The sequence below is a fragment of the Macaca mulatta genome, chromosome 13 (genome assembly GCF_049350105.2).
Source record: "Macaca mulatta isolate MMU2019108-1 chromosome 13, T2T-MMU8v2.0, whole genome shotgun sequence".
NCBI lineage: Eukaryota > Metazoa > Chordata > Mammalia > Primates > Cercopithecidae > Macaca > Macaca mulatta.
This window is the reverse complement of record NC_133418.1, coordinates 59,006,822-59,024,172: the sequence shown is the minus strand read 5'-3', so window position 1 is coordinate 59,024,172 and position 17,351 is coordinate 59,006,822. Positions and strand designations below refer to the sequence as shown.

The following is a 17,351-nucleotide window of genomic DNA, read 5'->3' as shown; positions in this document are numbered from 1 at the left end:
CCAGGTTCTTCATCGGACGGAAGTTCTCCGGACAGCGTGTGAGTGTTAGAATGAATCTCAGGCCAGGAATGACGCTTTTGAGGGCTGAATGCTGTAAACCCAGTGTTCAGTTTTATTTTGTTTCCTACTGACATTAGCAATTTCCCTGTAGCATGTCACTTAGTCTGGGATCTGAGTGGCAGATTTATGGGTCCTATTGAATAATGAAACAAAAATGATGTAAGGAAGAGAAACGGCTGGAAATAGGAATTTTAACCTTTCCCCGTAAACCTCCTTGTTACTGGATTGCATGGTGTCAACAAAATTTAGTAGTTAAAATAGCTGGAGATACAGTAACAGCCTCTAAAAATACATGCCTCCAAATATGTACAGACAGCTGTCATGTCTGTTGACAGAATATATTAGTCATTATCCTCATCAGTAGATACAAAATCATTGCCGTTTTCCTAATGTAGGTGCTTCGTACCACATAATTGCTAGTGATTTTGGAGGTCCTTGGATAAAGTCACCGCCATTGTAATCATGGTGTTTTCATTTAGCTTGATTTTTATATTCTTAACCTGGATGTTAACACCTCAGCCAGAGCTCTTCACAGGGAAGTATTAAAGTATTCCCACTTATTGCTTCAGACACATTCCCACCTACCGTTGGCATGAAAGTCTGCACTAGAAACTTCTGTTCTGAATAAAGAAGGTGATCAAGGCCAGGCATGGTGGTTCAAGCCTGTAATCCCAGCACTTTGGGAGGCTGAAGTGGGTGGATCACCTGAGGTGAGAAGTTCGAAACCAGCCTGACCAATATGATAAAACCCTGTCTCTACTAAAAATACAAAAAATAGCTGGGCTGTGGTGGTGCATGCCTGTAATCCCAGCTACTGGGGAGGCTGAGGTAGGAGAATCACTTGAACCCAGGAGACGGAGGTTGCAGTGAGCCCACTCCAGCCTGGGCAACAGAGGGAGACCCTGTCTCAAAAAAAAAAAAAAAAAAAAAAAAAAGGTGATCAAGACCTTTCACACCAGAGGTGCCCATATTCCAATCTGAACCTTCTGTAAATGTAGTATTAGAAAAACGTGTCTAATTCCGGAAAACTGGATAAATGCCACCATCTGAGGATTTCTTGCCCCTTTTAAAAGGCAGGAAGGAGCCCCCATTGCACAGCATGTGGGAGGTGGAGCCTGGATAGGGGTTTTGGGATTCAAAGCCAATTCAGTGCCACATTTAGGAGCCAAGCATTTTCTGAGCCTCAAATTTTTAGTGGAAAATAGGAGTGATCATAACTACCTTATAGCATTGTGCAGACATGTCATGAAAGCACTGAAAATGTGCCTGTTATACAATAGATGATTGAAAAACCTTGGCTGATTCATTGTTTTCCTTCCCCTATTCTCTTTGTATTCTTCCCTCCACTGAAGTCTTACCATCCTCCTCTCCCCACCTTCACACAAACATGCATCTTTGGCTGTTTTCATTTAAAGGCTTCCAGATTTAGTTACGGTACCAGGTAAATCTGGTACCAGATTTACTTATGAAATGGAAATAGAATGACAACCTCAGCTCCCTCTCCCCGGCTGTTCTCCAATTTGGTAAGATCAAGAATTCTCATTGTTATAAACAAGAATAAAACATTAAAAGTTATGAATACTGTATCAGGCACTGTATGAAGTGTTTATATGTATAATTGCATTTAATCCTCACAATGACCCTCTGAAATAGGTACAATTCTCATCCACATTTCATAGGGGAAGAAACTGAGGCTCAGAAAGGTTGAGTCGCTTGCCCAAGATCACACAGCTGAGAGTAGTGGAGCCAGGCCTTGACCCAGGCAGCCTGTCCCCAGAAGCAGCAGGAACAGCATGCTCAGAGAGCAAGGCAGCCCCAGGGTCAGGCAGGGGCTGGAGGCCCCTTAGCTGCATCCTTTCCGATGTGGTAGGCAGCGTCTACCACAGACTCAGTCCTCAAGCCCGGGAGGAAGGCCTCCCATGCAGCCGAGGTGGAGCAGGGACCGCCCTTCTGGGAGGGCGTGCTGCTGTTCATAACATGAGAGTGGGGTCCTGTCAAGGGTTGTTGTTTTTCCCCCTCTGCCTCTTCCTCCCACTTCTGACAAGGTTTTCAATTAGCAGCTTGTAGAGGCCCAGCCTGTGGTCCCCATTTCAAGCTATATGCATAACTGAATTCCCCAAGCGGGGATTAAAGGGCAGAGGAAGGTAGGGGGTGGAGGCTGAGGCCCCTTGAACGGGAGGACCGAAATGTGCTGTGGGTATGGGCTGAAAGTAACACCTCGCCTCGTTTAAACTTGAGTGGGGCCAGGGGTCACCTGGGAGGTGACTCTCACAGAGATGAAAGGGGAGATGACTGGCGGCAGGATACGGGGCCCCTGGGCTGGTGGTTGGGCCTCCCTGCCTCGTGTCTGGTTTCTGGTGGGATGGATACAGAAACTGGTGCAGGGAACTGCTCAAGCTTGTTGGTGCTCAGGAAGGAACTTGCTCTCCGTTTTGGGAGGTGAATGAAGCTCCCAGCTTCCTGGTGGCTCTGCCCCATGGGAGGCCTTGGTTATCTTGAGCCTAGGCTGTGTGTTTAATGCCTGGGCTACTTTGAGCCAGTGCCCTCCTCTCTGTCCAGGGCAGAGAGGACACCACTGTTCTGCAGGTGTTTCTGATGGCTGCTTCCTCTTAACTGCCAGGCTAGGTCTACACTTCATCCGGTAGCCACATTGACTTTCTTTTTATCTTTTGAAAGCAGGATCATTGTTTTAAGGAAGGAAAAAGTCAAGATGCACGTGCTTCCCAACACACATAATATGCATTTGCCACCTCCAGCACAGAGCTTGTGATCCACCTGAAAACGAGGGCTTGTCCTGTGGAATGCCAGCAACGTGCTGTGGTCCACGCTGAAAGGAATGTCTCATTGGAACTTATATGGGGCCAACAGTCATCTGAAAAATATGATGGATCAAAGCCAAATGCTGTGTTCTATCATAGAGGGGTAAAGAGGATTTCTAAAAGAGGTTGTGAGTGGCCTTTAAATTCCCAGTATGGGTTTGATGTCCCTTTCTTGTGATCCCCAGACAGTTTGCTCTTGAAGAGGAATGAGGGCCTGGGATATGTCATTGATGGTCCTGAAAGGGATCTGCGTTTGAGTAGGTCAGAGAAGATGTTCTGAAAGTCCGGAGGCTGGGACACACTGCCTTCTCTACAGGCTCGAGAGGGCTCTAAGGAGCAGTTCGAGATGTGTAATGAGGATCCGGGCTCCGGACCTGTTCTGTGGGGAAAAAGTGAGGAAAGTAAGTTTCTGGATAAATCATGGTGATCCTTGAATTTGAAGTTGTCCCCAAAGTTTATCCTCCTCATCAGAGCATATGGTTGTAGCTTCTGTTTTTTCTGTATTTTCCTTTTCTTCCCCTGCCTTTTTTCCCTCCCAGCTCACCACCCACCCCCTCTGCAGCCTCCCCCCCGCCCCCCAGCAAACACATTCTTTTCCCCAGCCAACTGCTTGTTGAGGGCTGTGTGGGGGAACTAGTTCCCCACAAGACAGGGGAACATGTGAAAACAGGCCCTTGATGAAGCTGGACTCAGGGCCACCCACTGCCAACATTTTCTAGGTGAACAAGAATGAATTACAAACGCAGGCTGGACCTCGGTGCTCGGAGCCAAGCCAGCAAGAATTGCCTGTGTTGAGGACAGCGAGGGGGACACACAAACACACACATACACACACACACAGAGAAACCTGCCTCCCAGGGAAGACTGTGAATCTCAATGGTGTTTCCCTACACATGGTTTCAGCATTTAAAACATCCTGCAAATGAGGCTTTTCCTGTTCTGCACGAGTGGGTTCTCCCCTTCTCCTGCATCTGACATCCCTGCCACCACCCACTGATTGGGCGGAATGATATGATGGGGCATTCATCAGGAGGTTTGGGTGTCCCCGACGAGTAAATCCACTTGCTGGTATGAGTCCCATACATAAAAGGGAAAGTATCACATTTTCCTCTGAATTCTTGAGGAAATTGCTCTCATATACAACACCAACCTTTGGCTGCGTGACAGAGACGGAGTGTCGTTTGCATGCCATTACCAGGCTGTAAAGTCTGGTCAGGGCTGCCTTTTCGGAGTTTCCAATCTTTTGGGATCCTGGGAGGGTCACCCTGCGGGTCAGGTTTGTTTAGTCTGGTCCGTAATGGTGTAAAGTGGCCTTGACTGTTGAGCCTCCCTAAATAATGCCCTATCTGTTTGATACTTCAACAGTCCCTCGGAGTTGTATATATGTTTCACTTTCTAATATTCGAGGCTGAATTGGATTTCATTGTTAATAGAAGGGAAATTGTTTCTAAAAACAACCTCATCTTGCTTTGAAAGTTAGCCAGAGTTCAGAGGGCCCCTGCATTTTAAGGGGTGATCTACATTTTCTCTGGGAAAATCATAGCACACTTCTGTGTTTTTGTATGCATGTTACTCACTCTTTGCAGCTTTTTAAAGGGATTCATCTGAACATATGTCACTTTAAAAAGCTTTGTATTAAAGTATAATGTGCATAGATAAGACAGCACATATAATAAGCATACAGTGAGTTTTAACAAACCCAATACACTCTAGCAACTGGCCCCAGATTAAGAAACAGAACATCGTCAGCACCCCAAAAGCCCCCTCATGCCTCTCCATGGGAACATATACTATTCTAAATTTCTCTTATTTATAATTTATTCAAGGTTTTCTATATTGCACCTTATTCTGTTTTTCTCAATGGTGTAACATTCCCTGAATCATCATATACAAATAAGGGAAAAGAACTTGTCTGATCTGCTGGGTCATAATAAACAGCACCTATCTAGAATCCTTGAATATGGCATTGTAATGTCCTATGGAGCTTTGTAAATGCATCCATATCTTGCCAAAGTGGGGTTCATTTTTATAGGAATCCTTTTAGATGCTCAGAGCTTGCTTTTTTATCTGTTGTACACAAGAAAAGCCTGATTTCACAGATGAGTCTAAATAGCATTGGTCTATCTAGCTCACATCCTAGTTTTGTGAAATACTATATTTATTCAATTTATTTTATTTTATTTTTTTGAGACAGGGTCTTACTCTGTCACCCAGGCTGGAGTGCAGTGGTGCAATCTTGGCTCACTGCAGGCTCCACCTCCCGGTTTTAAGCAATTCTTATGCCTCAGCTTCCTGAATATCTGGGACTACAGGTGTGCACCACCACGCCTGGCTAATTTTTGTATTTTTAGTGAATTCGGGGTTTGGCCATGTTGGCCAGGCTGGTTTCAAATTCCTGACCTCAAGTGATCTGCCTGCTTTGGCCTCCCAAAGTGCTGGGATTACAGGCATGGGCCACCATGCCCAGCCCTTGTTTTGTGAAATACTATCAAACCCACTTTATGAATGTTAAGTAATTAAGTCCTTCGGGGTAGAGAGAATAGTGGTGGAAGAAAGTTATTCATTGCAAACATTTTTGCTTGGAGGCTTTTAGAAGTAAATAGGTTCTCCTCCCCAATCCCACTATATTTCAAAAAGGAATCTTGTTCGAAGCCCTGTAAATGGACTTCTCCCCTCCTTTTTAAAAGTAGTTCAATTTCTTTCTTCCCAAGCTCCTCAGCTCCCAGAGCAGCTTTCATTACGGCAACATAAATAAAAAGTGACATAAAATTATACAGCCCTGTGTAAAGTAGTTTAAGGAAAATGTCTTTTATGGCAGCTTTTATGGTTTCACCAATTAGTTATTAGATTTTCTCCATTTTTAATTCGCTGTCCTGCATGTGCGTTCTGAAAGGTTTCTTCCCCCCTTTCATCTCTTAGTAGTAACAGGGCTGGGGGGCGTTGAGCCCCTGTTTAGCTGACTTTCTTGTTTCGTGAAGGCTTGCATGACAGCCTGTTGCTAGATGTGGGCAGAGCAAGTCCCTTGGGAGGGAAGCCAGTGTTGAGCCATTCTGTGAAGTGAGCAGAGTTTCACCCCCTCTTCCTGTATGAACACTCAGTGTCCTGTCTCCCGCTGAGGGTAGCAGCAGGCCGGCTACAGGATCCCATCACAGCAGGTGGACCTTAAGCTGATAAATCCTGAATTTTTAGTAACTTTCCAAACATTCCTGGGGAGTGAGAATAACAGAGATTTACTCCTGCCAAAATTTAATCATGCAGAAAAAGCAAAATTTAGATCAGCATATAGATTATTTTTTAATGCGACCGCTCGACAGAGGAGAACAAGGAAGTTGAATACTCAGCGCAGCCGAGTCTAGACCGCTGCAATTTGATTCATTTAGGGGAATTGTATTAGGCTTTCGCTTTGGCTTGGGCTGGGCTGTATCTGTTGGGAAGTGCATGATGTCATCGTGTCAAGCGTGTCACAGCCAAAGCATTCTGGTATTTATGTTGACTTCAGATCTAGCCCAGAGTACATGGCAGGCTCAATTTATTGCTACTTTAACTTTGTTTAGTCATGGAGAGGCTTTATTTATGTTGGTAAATTTCAAACAGTGGCCAAAAGTAACCGCACAATGAAAAGGCCTGCCAGATTCATCATCGATAAATCACCTTGTTGCTGAGTTTCTTTAATTAAGGAAAAACTCCGTCTGTGGATCCCTGTGGTTGCCAGAAGGAAAGGAGGGTGGGGAGTACTTTGATTAATCCATCTATCAGCCTGGCTTTGGAAAGTGAGTCTCCTGTTTCTGATTGTAGCTGGGCAAAGACCTAAATAAAAATTTATCTTGTCAAAACCTATGGGCTAACTGAAAGCAAATAAAGAAGTTTTATGGCATCCACATAAAGTTAAATAAATAACGAGAAAGTGCAGTACGTCCTACAGACATTTTTCAGTACAGTACGTGGCTCTGTTCTTTGGGGAGAACTCATTAACTTAAAAAAAATTACCTTTAATGGGCCACTCGTTATCGTCATCATCAAATGCTTCGCTTATCTAACGTTTCAGTGTTTAATACCTGATTAAAACCAAAGACGGGGGGCTCATGGCTTGGTGCTGTTGGAATACCCAGGATAGAACGCACGGCAGGTGGGGCTTCTAAAGGGTAAAATATGGACGTTGCAGACAGCACTGCAAGTATCTGGGGGAGCTTTTAAAATGGATCCCTCTAGAAGTTAACTGACTTTCCTGAGGATGACATAGTGTTGCAGGGGGAGGGCAACAGGGTGAAGCTTTTTGTGTCTGAATGAACAAGGGACTTCATCTCTGGTTGAACTTACCTTTCATGTGGGGGCTTCTCTCTGCTAGAAAAAGTCTAGAAAAATATGTTGGGGTTAGAAGCCTCTTTTCACCAAATGCAGTTTAAGCAGACTTCTGTCTGGGTTTGGGCTCATGGTGGAGTCCATTTTATTTCTAGGTTAAAAAAAGTCCTTGAATCAGACAAAAGACAGCAGGTAGTGATGGAGAAGGCCAGTTCTCATACTAGCACATACTTCAAAGTATTTGCTTTTCCTTTTTAGGTTATGGAAAGGAGGCTGTCTTGATACCAAGCTTCAGGATCCACCCACAGGAAAAGGTGATTTCTCAAGTGTCAAGTCTTGGCACACGATGCATTAGGCAATCAGCCCCTGTCTGTTTGATGGAGTTGTACAATAAACATGAGCTTGGGGGAATCAGGAACATTTCGAGAAGCATCTCTGGTGGAATCCTGATGCTGGAGGCCTCTACTTTGGGATGTGACATTTTTGGGTTGGCTGACTAAAGCTATTCCTGGAGGTCAGCTCGTGGTTTTTCAAGTTTTTGGCTTTTTCCTGCATTCTGTCATTGTGCCTTGACTGTTTTAGTGGGGCAGGATTTCCCGTGACTGAGGATGGTGGTCGTGGTGATGGTGTGAACAGTAAGACTGTCCTCTGCATCAGGTTAGGAGATGTGGGAATGAGACAGAGATGGAGGGGTAAGTTCTGACTTAATCAACCGGATCAGCTTCACTAAACCAGGTAGGTTTCAAGCATTCCCAGACACTAAGCCTACTCCTTAAATCTGCAATGCAATGTTGGTGATTTTAGCCTTCTGGAAGACCTTTCCTTATATTAGTGCGACAACAATTTGCTTAAATGTGGGACAATGTAAGGTTCTCTTGGAGTCACCTTAGTTTGCCTTTAGTGCATCAGAAAGGACACTTTGATTTATCCCAGCATGGAGGTCAGAGATTAACAACAGGACAACAAGCATATACTAAACTCTTGCCATGAATGTAGCAAGTCCATAGAATCCTGTCATGGCCTTTGCCCTGAAGAGGCTTCTGATTTTGAAGAAGTAGGATTTATATAACTGTTAGATTGAAAGTGAGGACTCCTGCAGATGCAGTTGTAAAATGTTGTCATCCTTTCCGTCTAAGCCTGGACTGTGGGGTTAGCTCTCCATTCCTTGGGTCGGATCTAGAGAAAGTTCCATCACTTTTCTGGCTACTCCAGGATCTTTTGTTTGCAAAAATGTTCTTAATTCAATATTATCACAGTGGTTTTCAACCCGGCCCATCAGAATTGCCCGGGCAGCTCTTAAAAAATATTGATGCCCAGGCTACCCCCAAGACTAGTGAAATAAGAATCTTTGGTGATGAAAAAAAAAAAAAAAGAATCTTTGAGGATGAAGCCCAGACATCAGTATTTTTTTTTTTCTTTTTTTTTGAGACGGAGTCTTGCTCTGTCACCCAGGCTGGAGTGCTGTGGCCGGATCTCAGCTCACTGCAAGCTCCGCTTCCCGGGTTTACGCCATTCTCCTGCCTCAGCCTCCTGAGTAGCTGGGACTACAGGCGCCCACCACCTCGCCCGGCTAGTTTTTTGTATTTTTAGTAGAGACGGGGTTTCACCGTGTTAGCCAGGATGGTCTCGATCTCCTGACCTTGTGATCCGCCCGTCTCAGCCTCCCAAAGTGCTGGGATTACAGGCTTGAGCCACCGCGCCCGGCAGTATTTTTAAACCTTCCCAGGAATTCCAGATGGATAGCCAGGGTTGAGAACCACAGAAATGAAATGTGCAATTCTAGATAAATCATGAAAAATTCCGATTTTATTTAAAATGAAAAGCTCTCCTGGTCTCTTTCTCTGGCCTACAATTCTGAGTTAGGGAGGAAGGCTTGAGAAGCCTTGACTTCTCACCTGACCTTACGAGTGTTTTCCTCCTAGCCAGCTTGCTCACCGATGTTGCTGACTGTTCTGAGGTTGGGGTGGGCGGGAGGGGAGGACAACTAATGGCTGGGAGAGTCTCCTGTGACTGGCATCAGTGCCACCTGACATGGCTTATTCTGGCTGTGGGAGAAGTTTGAAGTTGATTTGCTTTGGGGACAGAAGCAAAAATTTGTGTATTCTTCGGAGATTGCCTTTCCTCTCTGGGAGTCTCTTCTCTGCAGTTTCTTTGGTTTTCCAGTGATCTGACGACTCACACAGGGAGACTCTGTTGTGTCCCAGTGGCCCCCAGGAGGCCATCTTAGACAAAGTCCCTTAAGAGGGTGCCAGGCCAGCTCTCCCTCAGTCATGCAGGCCCTCCTCTCCTCTCTCTGCTTTCAGCCCTGGTACCCACCCTTTCCCTTTAGGCTCATTCATCCAGCGTTCTGGCACCACCCTCCGGTACCCCACAGACTTCAGGGGACCTTGGACAAGCTTGATTTTGTCTCCCAGAAGCTCATTCCACCAGGTTTGAGGTGAGGGGAAATACCACTTTGGCAGAAAACACTAGTTGTTCCCCAATTTTTTTTCCATTTGTTTTCCTACAATGATAGAGTGAGTTTCATCTGCAAACATGGCTTTTCAGAATAAAGACAACATTTCTCAGTTTCCCTAGCAGCTAACCACCATGGGACTAAACTCTGATCAATGGCGTGTGGAGTCCCATTGTCATGGTACTAAATTCTGATCAATGGCATATTGGGTACATGCAGTGTAGGCAACTTCCAGGAAATATCTTCAAAAGGAGATGGCATGGCCTTCTCCTCAACCCGCTTTTCCACTGGATGGAAGGCAGTTGGCTGAGATCTTGCTTGCAGAAGTGGGAGCAGCATGTTGAGGAGGTCGGGCAGTAGGCAGGAAGCAGCCTGGGCCCCTGATGAGTCATACACACACTGACTACTGAAACGTGCATGTGTGAGAGAAAAAAACTTCCATCTTTTAAAATCCACTGTTCATCATTGGTAAAGCCTGAGTCCTGTCCCCTCTCTCTCTCCCCCCACTGGACAGCATGAGCTTCACCACTCGCTCCACCTTCTCCACCAACTACCGGTCCCTGGGCTCTGTCCAGGCACCCAGCTAAGACACCCGGCCCGTCAGCAGTGTGGCCAGCATCTATGCAGGTGTTGGGGGCTCTGGTTCCCAGATCTCTGTGTCCCCCTCCACCAGTTTCCGGGGTGGCATGGGGTCTGGGGCCCTGGCTGTGGGGATGGCCGGGGGTCTGGCAGGATGGGAGACATCCAGAACAAGAAGGAGACCATGCAAAGCCTGAATAACCGCCTGGCCTCCTACCTAGACAGAGTGAGGAGCCTGAAGACCAAGAATCAGAAGCTGGAGAGCAAAATCTGGGAGCACCTGGAGAAGAAGGGAGCCCAGGTCAGAGACTGGCCATGCGCCAGTCTGTGGAGAGCAACATCCATGGGCTCTGCAAGGTCATTGATGACACCAGTGTCACTCGGCTACAGCTGGAGACAGAGATCGAGGCTCTCAAGGAGGAGCTGCTCTTCATGAAGAAGAACCAAGAAGGGGAAATAAAAGGCCTACAAGCCCAGATTGCCAACTCTGGGTTGACTGTGGAGGTAGATGTCCCCAAATCTCAGGACCTCGCCAAGATCACGGCAGACATCCAGGCCCAATATGGTGAGCTGGCTCAGAAGAGCCAAGAGGAGCTGGACAAGTACTGGTCTCAGCAGATTGAGGAGAGCATCACAGTAGTCACCATGCAGTCCACCAAGGTTGGAGCTTCTGAGATGACACTCACGGAGCTGCTTGGAGATCAACCTGGTCTCCATGAGAAATCTGAAGGCCAGCTTGGAGAACGGCCTGAGGAAGGTGGAGGCCTGCTACTCCCTGCAGATGGAGCAGTTCAACAGGATCCTGCTGCACCTGGAGTCAGAGCTGGCACAGACCTGGGCCGGGGCAACAGTGCCACGCCTAGAAGTACGAGGGCCTGCTGAGCATCAAGGTCAAGCTGGAGGCTGAGATTGCCATCTACCACCGCCTGCTGGAAGATGGCAAGGACTTCAATCTTGGTGATGCCCTGGACAGCAGCAACTCCATGCAAACCATCCAAAAGACCACCACCCGCTGGATAGTGGATGGCAAAGTGGGGTCTGAGACCAACACCACCAAAGTTCTGAGACATTAAGTTAGCAGAACCAGGGGACCCTTTGGGCAGCAGGAGGCCAATGAAAAGTTCAGAGGAAAAAAAAAAAAAAAAAGCCAGGCACAGTGGCTCATGCCTGTAATCCCAGCACTTTGGGAGGCCGAGGCGGGTGGATCATGAGGTCAGGGGATCGAGACCATCCTGGCTAACACAGTGAAACCCCGTCTCTACTAAAAATACAAAAAAATTAGGTGGGTGTGGCAGCATAGTGCGCCTGTAGTCCCAGCTACTTGGGAGGCTGAGGCAGGAGAATCGCTTGAACCTGGGAGGCAGAGGTTGCAGTGAGCTGGGATTGCACCACTGCACTCCAGTCTGGGCCACAGACCGAGACTCCATCTCAAAACAAACAAATAAACAAACAAACAAACAACCCACAAGCAAATCCACTATTGTTATGGGTTGTCTGACACAACTAAACCTAATACTAAGTAATTCAGAATTTTGTCTTGAAATGGAGTGCTAAGCATTATCTTGGGAAGGTGATAGGCTGCAGAAACATAGATGTTGTAGAATAGGAAGAAGGTCATCTCCATTAGATGGTAGCAAAAAACATTGGGTAAAATTGCATCTGCTACACCTCAAAAGGCAGACCATGTGTTAGTGAAAATGGTAGAAAAAGCCTAGAATATTGGTGGTCAGGCAGCTTTTTGCTGCTTTTAGCAAAGTCCTACAGGAGAGAGTTGAATTCAGCTGAGAGCTAGTCTACAAGCGGATGTGGAAGGAAATGTCACTTTGCTAAGGGAGGCACTCTGGGATGCAGCCTGCACTCTAACTTGACTGGGAGTCTAGCAATTTGGAGGTGTTTGAAGTGTTAATTAAGCTGACTGTGTCTGTACCCCAACTTGAACCTGCCCCAAGAGGTGGCTGCAAAATGACAGCCTCGCTAACATGTAGCACTGTGACCCCAAACCTTCTTCAAGCAACTTACTTTACGAGTTCTCTGCCATCATGGGAATCAGCTTAGCTGGTTGCAAAAATCAAATCTTACCAAACCTTTTGTTTCAGTAGCTACTATGTTAAGAGAGAGAGACAGGTGTGGCCAAACACTGGCCAGTAAGTAAAAAGCCTGAGACTTTAGGCTTAAAAGCTGTGTCTAGATGACATTGTTATCTGTGGTTTTGCACACATGGAAACAGATAAACTGGAAGCCTACTAAAATTTTGAGGGAATCATATTGGAAACAAAAAAACCTGTGAGCAGCATTCTGTAGAGTAATGCCTGTGTTCCAGAGACTGCATTAGCAGGAAGAGTGTGTGAAAGGAGATTGTGTGTGCCCTCCAAGGCCCATTTCAGATGTGGTCAAGAGGATGATGGATAAAGGAGAAACTTCCAGAAGGAAAAGCCAGGGCCAGTGGACAAGGGAATTATTCTCAGAAAGGAGAGTGAGAAGCTGCCAGAGTGTCCAACCAAGGAAATGACTTCACTATGAATCAGGACAGGAGCCTTTGCTGTTCCTGCCCAGTGGGTTATGTAATAGTTATGGGCCAGTGACTTCTGGGCATTTCCCCTTCTCCCCATTTCCAAATGGGAGTCTTTAGAAATTGTTGTTATCTTGTTTCTTCTCTATCATTTTAAATTTAGGTGTGTGATGGGAAGATAACTCACTATTAGCATATAGATCACCTGACCACTGAGAGCTGCATCTGGGCCTGATGGAGAGGACTGGGCACCAGTCATACACTCTGGATTTAAGCTGAATGCAGTTACTGATTGGGTTATTGCCTTCTTTTATGGAAAGGATGGGTATGTTCTATGTATTTCAAGATGGGTGCACATGGGCATTTTTAGGGTTAAAGAGGTGGATTGTGGGGCTAGGCACAGTGGCTCATATCTGTAATCTCAGAACTTTGGGAGGCCAAGGAGAGAGGATTGCTTGAGTCCAGGAGTTTGAGACCAGCTTGGGCAACATAGTGAGATCCCCTCTCTACAAAAAATTAAAAAATTAGCCGAGCATGGTGATGTGCACCTGTAGTTCCAGCTACTTGGGAGTCTGAGGTGGGAGGATTGTTTGAGTCTGAGAGGTTGAGGCTGAGGTGAGCAATGATTGTGCCACTGCACTTCAGCCTGGGTAACACAGCGAGATCTTATCTCAAGGAAAACAAAAAAAAAAGAGGTGGATTATGGAAGAAACACCTAGTTTCCTCACTGTGTCTTCCGCAGTGATGTAGCCTTAGACTTTTGACTGGGCATAGGGCTTTTCAGAATAAAGATTACATATCCCAGTCTTCCTTGTAACTAGGGTTAGTTATGTCACTCAGTTCTGGCCAATGGGCTATAAAGACTGTGTGTGTGCTGTGTTCAGGAAGTCTCCTTAAAAGGACTTAGACCTTTCTCCTTTCTTACTGGTGGGAATGTGGATAGATTCACCATATCAGCCTTGAGCCATTACTTTAGTATTTACATGAGAGAGGAATACAGTTCTTTCTTTTAGAAGTCATTTGCTTTGTGTTTTCTTTCACTTGCAGTTGAATCCAATCCTGTAACGGGACGTTAAGACAGAAAGCACACTAATAGGAGAATGAAAACGTCTACTTCCCAGGTTGCTCAATTTCAACATTTTATACCATTAAGGACAATGGTCACAAAACTGTTTCTCAGACCATTTTTTCCCCATTTTTTAAAAGTTTTATTTTGTTTTTAATTGACACAATAATTGTACATATTTATGGGACACAGTGTGATGTTTTGATACATGTATACATTGTGTAATGATCAAATCAGGAGAATTACCCTATCCATCACCTCAAAGACGTCATTTCTTTGTGGTGAGAACATTCAAAATTGTGAGACCTTTTCCTTGGAATTCTTGCATAGATGGTTTGACATCTTGCTTTGGAAAGTGAGGATAGCTGACACCTATTTTCTAGGTGCTCTAGAGGAGTCAGAAAGAGTTCCATTTTAACATCCTGTTATAATCATGTATAAAAACTAATAGTTCCAGAAAATGCACACTATAGTTAAATGACAGAGTGTGTTATAGACTACAAATGCTCAAGGAATACAGAGAATGGATAAATTATTGTAGGCTGGATTCGTTAGAGAAGTTTCTGAAGTGTGACAGACTTGAAATGGAGGGAATGAAGGTCTGTGATAAAAGACAAGAGAGTGTGCCAGGTAGGTGTGTGTGTAGGGGTGAGGCAGTTCAGACCGCACAGGTAAAAGCACTGAAGTAGGAATGTGCATAGTTCACACGGGGCCCTTTGTTTGGATCTTTATAGTTCTTGGTGAAACTTGATCTCTATCCACTTCCTTAATTTTTCTTTTCCTTTGTCTTCCAGGGTTGATTTATGACTGCAGGATGGTGTCTTGACCACCTACTACCTTTATTGACGGAAAGTAACACCCCTCAAAGAACCTTCCATATATTTATGGGTGTTTTCAGGAATGGAAGACACCACTGTCTGCTTTTCCCAAATTCATTCTCCCATCCAACCCCAACACCAGTACATGTTCCCAGTCCAGGTATTTCCCTGCTCACAGACCACAGTTTTGTTCGGGAATCAGGCAGCTGCATTGTTAAGGAAGCTTAGACCCCACTCACATAAAGAGAGATCATCTTATTCCTGTAAGCCAAGCAAGGGAATCTTGTTCCCCTGTTCTGTGGTTGGTAGAGGAACTTGGCATGTAGTGCAATTCTGGCTCTTGAGTTGCAAGGAGGACTGGAGAAAGAGGGTGCTGCTTCTGGGAAAGTTATCTTTGCCAGGGATACAAGGACGGGGTGTTCTGTCTTACGTGTTGTGTGACCTTGTGATGCCTAAACCATCCACAGTCATCTGGCCACCATGAAGGGACAGCCTGAGACAAAAGCCAACATGCCTGGGAGGGCAGAGCAGAAAGACAGGAAGTCCCTGGGTCTTTAATGGTGTCGTTGGATTGAGAACCAGCCAACCCTGAAATTCCTTGACTTCCAGACTCTTTGTTACATGAGAAAATAACCCCTTTTTGTTGCTCAAGCCATTTTAGCTTGGTTCATTTTTATTTGGTGGATGTGCCAGAGTGCTGCTCCCTGTTCAGAAACGGCCTCAGTTCTTCTCCCATCAAGGGTGCTATTTGGCAGCTTCTGCTCCTCATATCACCTGGACAGAGGCTACCAGGGCTCCTCCTGCTGGGGAGCCCTTTGCAACCACTGCATTGACCTCAGGGGAAACAGACCCAGCTGTTACTGTTGACACTTCATCATAAGCATGGGATCAGTCTTTCCAGGAATTATCACTTGTAATTCCTGACAATGCAGCAGGGCCTGGGATGTAACTTTTAACAAGACTTCACAGAAGGTTTGAGGTTGATGGAGGGGGAGTGCCTGTGCACAGGAGCTCGCAACTGAGGCATGCATGGCTCAGGCCATCTTCAGAGTGTCTTGGTAGCCCAGCTCCCGGTCTTATTCCTGCTTTGTCTGGGGCAACTTAGCTAACACCTCGCCCCCTGCTCCCTGTATTCTGCTTCTGCCCCCAGAGAGAGTAGAAAGATTTCCCTTACACTAGTCCTTGGGCTGTGCAAAGTGTGGTCCAAGGACTGGCAGTGTCAGCATCACCTAGAAAGTTATGAGAAATGCAGAATCATAGGCCCTGCCCTAGACCCACTGAAATATAATCTGTATTTTAATAAGGCTTCTAGGCAATTTGTAAGAACATTAAAGTTTAAGAAGTTATTCTAGTCTAAGACTTGCCTCTCGCACCTTCATTTCCTATTCCAGATTTGAACTCTACCTGGGAGGACTGACTATGGGGACTTTTTTTTTTTTTTTTTCAGGGAAAACTCCACCCTCATAGTGCTTAGTGGACTTTTGGGCTCGACAAGACACTGACACAACCCCAACACCACTACATAGTCTCAAATCCAGGCTGGTCAGTTTAGAAAAATGGTCACTATGTGGCATAAAAAGCCCAGTCTAGGTAGGGGTTAAGCCTGTTCCTTTTTTTTTTTTTCAGTTTTTTTAAAATTATAAAAGTAACATTAAAATATTAACATTTAAGACAAAAGTGAATTTTATATAAGTTGATATTACCTTCTCATCCTTCTCTACATACATATATATTTAATTTTTACATATTTGATTTAATATTTAATGATTCAATTTTATATTCTACATTTGTATTCAATATTACACTGAGATAGGCTTCCATTCTGTTATTCTTTTTTTCTTTCCCATAGCCTGTATTTGCTCATTCTTACATCACTGAGATAATTAATGTTAAAAACTTGATTCACATTTTTGCATACCTTTCTCCATCCTCATGCAAATATATGCACACATGTATATGCCATTTTTTTGGGGTCAGTTTCTCTTTTCTTACAAAATAAATTATATTAAGCATTTGTATCAGGTTGGTTTTTTTCCCCCTTAACCATTATGGTAGTCTCTCCAGGTCAGTAGGCACAGAGATAACTCCTAATAGCTGCATAATATTCCTTAGTATGGATGTATTATAACTGATGCAACTCTTTTCTCTTATTAATGAACATTCAGGTTGCTCTGGTCATATGTTTCCTTACACAAAGGGTCTTATGTATTCTATAATTTTACCTCTAAAGACAGATGCCTGTAAGTAATATTGTTGGGTCAAAGGATATATAGGTTACAGTAAGCTAACTGCTGTAACAAATAGACCCTAGAATATATCATCTTTCAAACATAATAAAAGTAAAATAGTCCACATTAGTTCCAGGTACTCAGAGGTCTCCTACACATAATCACTCCAGGGTTCAGGCCACAGGAGCTTGCTACCTTTGACAAGGGAATGTCATGTCATAACTGAGCTAGGACTCAGTTGTCTCCTACAGAAGAATCTGGAAAATGTAGTGTAGGTGTGCCCAGAACAAGAGGAAACAATTTTTTGAATAGTTAGTTTCTGCTACAAAGGGTCAATGAATATTTAATTTAAATATCTATTACCAAGTTGCTTTTGCAAATGGTGGTAACAGTTTACATTCCCACTAGCAATATGTGAAAGAGTCCGTAATCTGGAATCCTTGCCAGTGCTGGATGGTATCATTCTTTAAATCTTTCCAAATCTATTGGATGAATAATTGTATTGCTTTAATTTGCAT

The 17,351-nt window shown here is 44.8% G+C and overlaps 1 long non-coding RNA gene across 1 annotated transcript in view; it reads left to right on the top strand.

Annotated features, from left to right (window-relative positions):
- The first annotated feature begins 7,547 nt into the window (after positions 1-7,547).
- Positions 7,548-17,351, top strand: part of LOC106992990 (uncharacterized) — a 37,641-nt gene continuing 27,837 nt past the window's right edge. The window contains exons 1-4 of the long non-coding RNA XR_003722142.2: positions 7,548-7,913; positions 12,885-13,046; positions 13,769-13,842; positions 14,582-14,765. This is a non-coding gene — a long non-coding RNA (uncharacterized LOC106992990). The remainder of the gene's footprint in view (positions 7,914-12,884; positions 13,047-13,768; positions 13,843-14,581; positions 14,766-17,351) is intronic.